Genomic DNA, 10,107 nt, shown 5'->3' on the forward strand with positions numbered 1-10,107 from the left:
TTTATATCTAAGTATATTATGAGAATTACAAAACTCATCAAACTCCCTACTGTAAAATTCTAATCCATTGTTTGTAACATCCCAAAAATTGGGAAATAAATAATTAATATTAATTTTGGTGTTTGAAGTCATTATGGAATATTTGAGCAATATAGGGAAAAATAATAATTTATGTTGTTTTGAGGAAATAGGAAATTACGGGTAATTAATTAAATTACTTGGGAATGGTTAATCATTATTAATTATCGTATTTGTGGTGATAATTAAATAATTGTGGGTTAAAAGGAAATATTAATTCATTTGGATATTTGGAGATTTAGGAAAATGTTTATTGATGTTATTTTGAGAAAATAATTAAGTTAATTGGGAGTATTTATGAAAATAGTAAAATAAATTAATTTATTAGATTTTCTAGAATATTTGGGGTACAAGTGTAATAAGGGAAATGGAGTTTGTGGTGTGTGTGGAAGTTTTTGGAAGTTGTGGGTTTAAGTGTAAATTTTCGAAAGTGGCTGAGTCATTTTAAAGTTAATTAAGTGTGTTTTCAAATTGAAGGAAGCAACCAGCCTAGCTGGTCACGTGCGTGCATAGGATGAAGGAGGTCGCGAGTTCGATTCGCTGGGGAAGCCTTCGCGCATTGAAGAAAGAAGAAATTATTTTGGGCAGAGAGGCGACCAAAACGGCGCCGTTTTGGGGCGCCAGTGCTGGCCCATTTGCGTGGCCACGTGACGCGCGTTGGCGCGCCCATGCGGCTGCTCTCCCACGCCTTTAATTTTGCAAATTTTAAGGCCAATTTAACCATGTATTTTAGTTGATTTTTTTTTTTTTTTGTATAATTAGCTGCTATTAAAGGCTTAAATTGAAGCTCAAATAGAAGAGAAACAGTGACCAAATCGGGAGAAGAACAGGGCGCGAAGGCAGCGTGAAGGAAGGAGAAAATAGGAAGAAAATTCAAGAAAATTAATTTTTTTCCGTGCAATTGAAGATTTGAAGGGCGAGGTAGGTTAGTCAGCTTGCCTTAAACACTTTCTACGGATTAAATCTTATTTTTTAAGCTGTATTTTGATTTATTTTAGTATTATTAATATTTTGCAATGCGTGAACATTTAGGGCCAAAAATCTGTGAAACAAGGCAAGTCCTCTTCACTTTTTAATTTTTAGTGACCTCTTATACCCGTAATAGCCTCGATTTTATATGGCTAGGATATTTATATTGCACGGTTAGATTTAATTAATGTGAGTTACGGTTTTATTAATCGCTATTAAACATTTTACTTCGCAGCGGGAATGCGAGAAAGGCAAGAATCAGTCATGTAAAGGCAAACTCATAACCCTCTCCTCATGTTCTTTAATTCTCGTGAGAGACTCCGTGGTTTCTCGTATTTTATCCCCTCCTTTACTCTATTTCAGCGCCTAACATTATTTATTGAGTTATTATTCATTTGTTTTAATTTAAATTAAATCTAGGACTTCAAGAATTTTAATTGTTGAAAGCCTACGGGGGTTTGTACCGCCCCTACTCCTTTTGGGAATGATGTTGAACTCAGCTTGGGGACTAGGTTCCTAGTGGTGCAGATTTATTTATGGTTTTCTCAGGTTTATATATGGTTTGGTTAGAGCTATCGAGCGGTGGGGCAGGGGTCGGCTATTTGGCGATGTGGAGTAGATTATTGTATGACCCTAGAGTGGACCACCAGGCAGACACTCCTAGTCACTGACCGTTGATTGGTGCCGGATACTGTTGATTAACTCTGTCATTATGTGATTTATTGCATGACTCGATATGTTGTATTATCGTTCATGATTTGATATGCACATAGGTACGGGATGCATGTTGGGGTATTCATTCATTGAGTATACTTAGACACAAACATTCTAGTATGGTTAGATTGCATCTGGCACGGGCATATGCATTGCGTATGGTTTACTATGTGGGCAGAGCATGGCCTAATGCCTGGATGTATGAGCGCCAGTGTATCACGTTGATGCTCACTACGCCACTGCATTTTTATGTGCATTGCATGGTTACTGGCAGTTCATAGGTCTCGGACGAGAGGATCATTCCGAGGGAGCTTATGGCTAGGTTATTCTTTAGCTCGGGTGTCGGGAGGACCGACGCGAGCACATGAGTGGCGGGAGCACTGACCCCAGATGACGCGCACAAGTTTGCTGGAGGTATTTGTTGCCTTCCAGGGCAGCGGCAGGTTGGTATGGAACTTGGGTGTCGTGTGTCTTGTGTGGGCCCCAAGGACCGGTATGTGTTTTTATTATGCTATACTGTTGTGTTGTAGTGTGTTATGGCTTGTGTGTGCTTGGGGGTTAGAGTTCTGGGGAGAGTTTATGGATTTATACAGTCTTTAGCCTTTCTTTCCTTTTGCTTGTTGAGTCTCTCGAATTACTTTGCTTTCCATCATTCCAAGTAGGGGCAGCGTGGGTCCGGGCAAAGGAGTCAGCATTAAGCGACAGAGTCGGTATAATGTACAGGTAGTCCTGTCAGTCCTCGTCAGTCCTATCATTCCTCGTATCTCATGTGTGTTGGCATAGGAGTCTGTATTTATTTATTTATCTTGTGACCGTTGTGCTAGCAGAGTCCCCGTAGTGCATGCATGTGTTTAGCTTCGCTTCTGCTGTTCTTATTTTTGAGTATGCATGCTAGGGTAGTTGTTGTCTTGTGTTTCATTCTTTCTCCTTCCGTAAGCGCTCTCGTTCGAGTAGTCCGGGTGGTTGGGATATTCGGGCGGGGTGCCTACATTGTTAGTTTTTAAAATTTTAATTTTCTTATCAGTTTGGTTTTCTACTAAGGTTTTTCAAGTTTTAAATCTTTTTAAAGTCTAATCCTTAGTTTTAAGCAGAAACATCCAAATTTTCTTTGTAAAATCATCAACAATGGATAGAAAATACCTGTTACCACCATGAGTAGGCATTTGTGAAGGACGCCACAGATTTGCATGTAGGTATTCCAAGCATGCCTTCGCTAGGTAAGTTCCTTTATGGAAGCTTAACCTGTGTTGCTTGCCCAGAACACAAGGCTCACAGAAATCCAGGGGTTTTATAGACACTGAACCAAGGTAACCTTGGTTTGATAGAGCTTGTAAACTTTTTTGGTCATATGACCAAGTCTCAAGTGCCATAGCTCTATCTTATTAGATTTAACCACACAAGCAGAAGATGTATTAATAGGAAATTGACAACAACCATTCAAGACATACAAACCATGCTTCTTAGTACCAGTAAGAATCATATCATCATTTTAAATTCATACATAAGGCCATTTTCAACTTTGTAAGAGAAGTCTAATTCATCCAAGGTACCAAGAGAAATTAAATTTCTTTTTAAACCAGGCACATATCTCACACCAGTAAGCATTCTAATTTTATTATCATGCAATTTTAGAGAGAAATCACCCATACCTTGAACACTACAAGAATGATTGTTTTCCATGTACACAGTACCAGTTTCTCTATTATTAAAATTTTGAAACCATTCAATATTTGAACACATATGAAAAGAACATCCAAAATCCATTATCCATTTATTAGTGATAGAGGAACTAGATATAGTACGAACTTTTGCCAAACTATTAGAACTACCAGCAGCTAAAGTCACATTTCCCCCTTGTTTATGTTTTCTTATGAAATCATAGTAATATTTCTTTATATGTCATTCCTTTCCACAATGATAACATTTTCACTTAATTTGTTTATGTTTTCCCTTCTTATATTTCTTTTTACCCTTAGACCCTGACCCACCAAGTTGAGTAATGTTTCTAGCATTACTATTTTTATCATTTTTTCCCTTTACAAACAAATTAGTGCCAGGTTTCTTAGAAGTATTTAGTTCTAATTCCCTAGCCTTAATCCCAAAAATAACAAGCTCTAACCTAAGAACAATACCAGTATATTGTAAAGCATGTTTAACAACATTATAATCCTAAGGTAGAGAATTCAATAATATCATAGCTTCACTAGTATCGCCTAAGGCATAATCAATCAGTACCTCTTAACAGTAAAGTAAGTCTAGTGAATTCATTAATATTTTCATCCATAAACTTAGAAGCATCCATTTTAAAATTAAATAACATTTTTTTAAGATAAACCAGATTAGGAGCAGTCATAACAACATATAAGGATTCAAGTTTATTTTAAAGATCAATAGGGTTATCCATACCATCAACCTTACGTATTACATTGTCACCCCAAATGAAAGAATATGAGATTGAATGCCTCTTTTCTCTTCTTAGCAGTTCTTCAAATCTGCTCCACGGTGCATTTCCTATTATCAAGCTCTAGTGTTATAAGCATCTTGTGATGAGAGAGCAAGACTCATCTTTTTCTTCTAGCTTCCAAAATCGCCTTTACTATCGAATATTTTGATTTCAAATTGGGTAGACCCCATCTTCGCCTTGCATGAAGGTAACCTAACTTTCTAGACATTGATTGAGACTTACATAGTAAAACACCCAACTGATCGAGGTTCACAGTAAACCCTAGAAAATTAGATTGATACTAACAATAAAAGATAACCCAAGATTTGAACAACCCAGATTTAGATTGGACCTAACCCTAAAACACGAACGCCAAAATCATGCTCTGATACCATTGTTAGGATGAGTAATAGGCTCAACCACCTCTAACACTTATACCCAAACAAATCTAAAACATATATTCAAAGGCTGGAAGCACAAATATATGCATACATAAAGCAATAAAGAAAGCGAAAAAGAACATAACAAAATTTTATCGTGGTTCACCCTAAAAAATAGAGCTATATCCATGTTGAGCTCTGGCGAGAAGAGCTCACTGTACTAGTCAAAAAATGTTTAAACCTTCATTGTACAAACTTTCACCCTCACTATACACTAACTAGTTCTCTAACAAAAAATACCCAAAGATTACAAACAAATCAGAAGGCATACCTAAGAAACCAAAGGAAATGAAGATAACATGTACATAAAAATGAGAGGAAGCCCTAAAACACCTTGACTTTTTTTTCTTTCTTGCTTTCACAAATCTCGAGAAATAGAAGGATATAAATAGGTAGGGTATGAGGCAAAGCAATGATGGAGATAGGCGTTGGGAATCAGATCAACGGCTTCCATAACAACAGGTAAAATGACAAAAATGCTACAGGAGAATCAAACATGCAACAAACCGAAACGACAAAGGAGGTTGCCATTTTGGCCATCCAAGCACACTGGCTCCAAAATGACAACGTTTTGGATCAGCTAGTATGTGGTTGCCACCTAGCCTCCAATCCATGGTTCAAAATGACAATGTTTTTGAGTTGATGTTTCACTATATTCAACATGGAGAATGCTAAGTTAGCTTGTGAAGACCACCAGCTGTGTCAATCCAGAGCTCAAGTTTCCGTCGATGTCGGCCATACCAAAGACTATCCCCATCGATTGTCAAGAAATGAGGGGAATGATCCCCAAAATTGCTCCACAAGCAGCTTGAGCGTCGACGAAAAAGAGAATAATGATGGAGACAATGGTGGGAAGTGAGTTGGCTTAGCCGAGAAGGATACAGAAGACCCTCCTAAGTGTTTGGAGGATTTAGAGAGCCCATAACTTGTCCCTCATGCCAAATCTTGGAGAAGCCAAGTTGGAGGTGATTTAGCCGAATGGGTGGGCCACGATGGTTTTGGCAATGTGGAGATTGAGATTGAAAATGTTGCAGGGGAATCCATTTTCAGTCAATTCATTATATACGCATAGAGGCTGGAGGGGTGGACACGTTAATACAAGATTTTAAATAAATTCTAACTTGGAGGAGATACCCTATTTGTTGAAATTAATGGGCCTTAAATGTGTGAATTGGAAGAGTTTCCAAATTGTAAAGTGTCTTTTAATATGGGAAAGTAATCTCACATTGAAAAACACCTTATGGTGTGCTCTAGTCACTAAAGTTGACTTCTAGAAAGGTGGAGTCGACTATCATCGAGTGGGAGTCATCGGTTCAATCTGGTTCTATGTTCTTTTTCCAAACCTCTTTTCATTATACAATTGCATTTATGTTTTATTATTATTGTGCACATTTTCTAATCAAATTCAAATATAAAACAAGAGACCCTTGGGTGTAGATTGTGGAAGAAAGAAATAATTAACCTATCATAAAAGTATGAAATAAATAAGATTCATGTTCTGTAGTTTGTGATAACATCTGAAGTAACTCAAAGAAAACATGAAGCCAACAACCCTAACATAATATGGCGCCAACCAAGCACCAAGAAGGCCATTCTCCAAGCCATGAACGGAGGGGACCCCCAGTTCACTATCACATCATATAGTGTTATTTTGTTTGAAAGCAACTTAGTCATGTAAAGAGATTCTAGTTTAGACCATACCTTTGCGGTAATTTCTTTTTCATTTACTTGCTTGAGGACGTTGTCTGATAGGTTCAAGATCAAGAGGCTGAAAGCTAGCTCGTTCATGTCTTGCTTCTCTTGAGTAGTTATTTTCGCCGATGTCTCCTTATCTTCCTCCTATTCTACCAAGGCCTTCTGTAATACCTCGTTTCGACATAAGATTGCCACGTAATTTAAGAGAAATTAAAATATCAAAAATTAGTTTGATAGTAAAAACAAGTCGCCGAATTGATTACAGGGAGTACCCTAGAGCTTAAATGTTAAAAGAAAAAGGTATGTTAGCAACAAGCATCTCGAGGCGAGATTTATGACACCGAAAGAAATCGAATCGGAAACAGTTTTCAATACAATTATGATTCAACCTGAAAAATCAAATTGTTGTAAAGGACTTTTGGAAAGTCAACGGAACTCTAAAGGGGCTCTGATTTTATGTAAGGATCAACCTTGAAATGGTTTCGGGATAACATAAAAGTCTCGTGAGGACACTAGGCAAAAACATACTTATCGAGTAACTTGGAGTTATTAATCTTGGATTTAAAATATCTCAATGATTATTAATTTGATATTTGAGGATTTTGCAAATTCTAAAATGGGATTATGAAGTTAATTGAGAATAATCATGAAGGTATGGCTTTGGTTAATTATGTAGTGAGGTGAAAGGTGTAGGAAAAAATGAAAGGTATGATGATGAGTAATGAGGTGAGGTGATGTGAGATATGGTGAGTTAGTAAGAGTTATGATTGTGGATTCCAAAGGTTAATCCATTATAGATTTGGATCACTTTGGAGTCCAAGCCTATAAATAGGGCCATGGGGTTGTTCTCAAAATCATTCCATTTGAGAGATTTGAGGTGAGGGATTTGTGCTTGAGAAAGAGGAGAAAAACCGAAAGAAGGAAGGTCGGAGCAAAAATGAGGTTGGGCACAAGAATCGAGGTATTCTGAGTATGTTCAAGGTGAGTAGTTCTACTGAAAATTGGTTTGTTGCATATGAGAGTTTCTACTTCAAACTTGATTTTTGTGAGTGGTTCTACTATCAAAACTTGGCTTGTTTTATACAAATAGTTTTGATTTGTGAAAGTTTCTACTTCAAACTTGGTTTATTGTGAGTGGTTCAACCTTATACTTGATTTTGTTTTATGCAATGGTTTGGTATATGAATGGTTGATTTCATTTGGATGGTTTATTCAAAATGTTTATTTACACGTGCATTGAAATACGTGCATTCAAAAGTTGTTTTATGTAATTCAATATTACATGTTGTGGTTATGGCATTGGCATGTGTGTTGGACATTGGTATTGTTTCGGGATGCTTTTGAGTGGGAACGTAATATCTTACGTGATTGTGATGAGCTGGGTTCCTGCGTTGATATTGACCCTTCCATATCGAGAGTGATAACGATTATTCCTGAGATGTCAGAGAGATGCGTTGATATTGCCTCTCTTAAGCCAGGATTGTGTTATGCCAATGTGTCGATGTGATTATGTGCCTATAGAGAGATTGCTCTTTTCCCGTGGTATGGGTTAAGCGTTGTGTTGGAATCTCTTAGGCAAAAACATGTCAAGATATGTCAGTTTGTTTCATGATCTTGCATACATTCATGAAAATATTTTGAACCCTCACTTAAATGATTCAACATCTAATTTGGACTGTCCTTGGAATATTCAAACATTTCAGGTAAAAGTAGAGGCACTAAAAGAAAGAAAGTTATTAAGATGTAGCTGATAGTTACATATTAGATCTTTTGTAGGTCTTTATTTATGTACGACATATTCAGCTGTAGGTATATTATTTTGATGATGTCATGTTGAACATCGATATGGTATGAATTCTATATTATGAATAAAAGAATTATGGATGTGTATATTCGAGGTTTCGATTCTTTCTTCCGCTGATGTGATGATGTATCTGTTTTAGCTTATTCATTTTAAATTTGATATGCTGAAAATGTAGAACAATATTGTTGGGAAATAATTTATGTGTATTGGATTGATTGTATATACATTAAGTGTATGTTGAAAAAAAAAAAAATTCTCAAATTCCCGGGTTAATGCATGCCGGCCATTACACCTTCGCACATCTATGTTGGACCAGCACTGTCTTCATTTTTTTCTGCCACATATGGAAGTTGTCTCTGCCATCAAATCATTCAAACTCCATCTTCATTGGTCCCATCATCTTTACTTGTTCTTGAAGTGTTCTTCGGAGATCTATTCCAAGCTTTGATACCACTTGTTATTCCTACTGTCAATACATACAACCAAAACCTCGGTTGTACCAAGAACTAAAAGAATTCCAGAACATAATCAAAAGAAACAAAAATACGAACACAATGCACACAAAAACAATGAACATAACATTTACTTGTTCGGATCCGAAATACATCCTACTCACAGCAAGGGTTTTGCCACTAGTCAATCCATTTAAAATGATATCAATAGATTTATAGAGATTTACAGCGATTACAACAAAAAATAAAACCAAGAATTGAATCAAGAAGATGATACAAGTAGAAAATACAACGCTTAAATCAACTAGTGGTTCCTGCACTCTCAAACACAATCATATATATACCTCTCACACACAATTCCATGGAAAAATCGTGAAAGAATAATACCTGATTGTCGATTTAGGGTGGGTTCCAATCGCTTCTGCTTTCTCTCTTGCGTGTTTGGCTTTCTGTTCATGAGAATGATGATTGGAATACACAAGGGCCTTTTATACAAAGGGGGTTTTGATGGTAGCCCTTGGATCAAGGGTTTTAAGGATGATATCAATGGCTTACAAATACACAACAATTTATCATCAAATAAAATATCACATGCCACATGTCACACACATGAAATAAGCTAATAAAATTCATATGAATAAACATCAATTATTTTGAATCAATAAAATAACATATAGCAAAGGCATTATCAGCTGAGTAGCTCCTGCCCCCATTTTCCCCACCCAGCCGCGGCTTCATTCACAACTCCTATGATCTTTCCGCTAAACATGGTGCTCATCCAGTACTGGCATGACACAAAGGTTTCCAAGCAGAGCCCTATCAACCTTACAGCCATATATAAACCCCAGAAGCAGAGGACACAAAAGACATTGACAACACAGCAGGAGCAGAAAAGCACAGTCGTACCTTGGCCCCAGAAGGTCACAAACTGCGCCCATTGCTAGCCTGAGAAGATGCTGCTGGAGCCGGAGGCGACGCCCGCGTTTCGACTTCGGCTTTGGTGAGGTAGAGGTTGTCGCTGATGATGGGGACCAGCGGTGCAGCTGCAAAGAGGAGATGAAGCAAATGAAGAAAGAGGACCAGCAGAGGTGGAAGACTCTCATGTGGGGATTGGATATGGAGAAGATCTGAAAACCTTGGCCTAGTGCTCTGAGTCCACTGGCAATGCAAACCCTAAAGCTGCATCATCAGTCTGCTCTTTGTCCGTGACTCCTTGGATGGAGCTTCCTTCAAAATCACCCATTATAGAAAATAGTAAAATACAGACGAGAATAATGAATCAGCTAAAATTAAAAGTGTGTATACAATAAAGAATCTCTTGTAAATGTTAATCTTGGGAAATAAGGCGTTTATATACATTTCAAGAGTTGAAAAAGTAGTGATGCGTTGTGTTATAGCCTGGAAGGAGCTGATGGAGATTCCAATACTAGCTAGCATTATGCCCTCATGAGATTAAAATATGTTCATGGAATCCATTTCGACGCATCTGAACGTGAAGGGTTAGCTCCATTA

At 37.3% G+C, this 10,107-nt stretch overlaps 1 pseudogene; it reads right to left on the reverse strand.

Annotated features, from left to right (window-relative positions):
* Positions 1-8,404: 8,404 nt before the first annotated feature.
* On the reverse strand, positions 8,405-9,838 carry LOC127797934 (high-affinity nitrate transporter 2.1-like; annotated as a pseudogene).
* Positions 9,839-10,107: the final 269 nt, after the last annotated feature.

Source organism: Diospyros lotus, chromosome 3 (genome assembly GCF_014633365.1).
Source record: "Diospyros lotus cultivar Yz01 chromosome 3, ASM1463336v1, whole genome shotgun sequence".
Lineage (NCBI taxonomy): Eukaryota > Viridiplantae > Streptophyta > Magnoliopsida > Ericales > Ebenaceae > Diospyros > Diospyros lotus.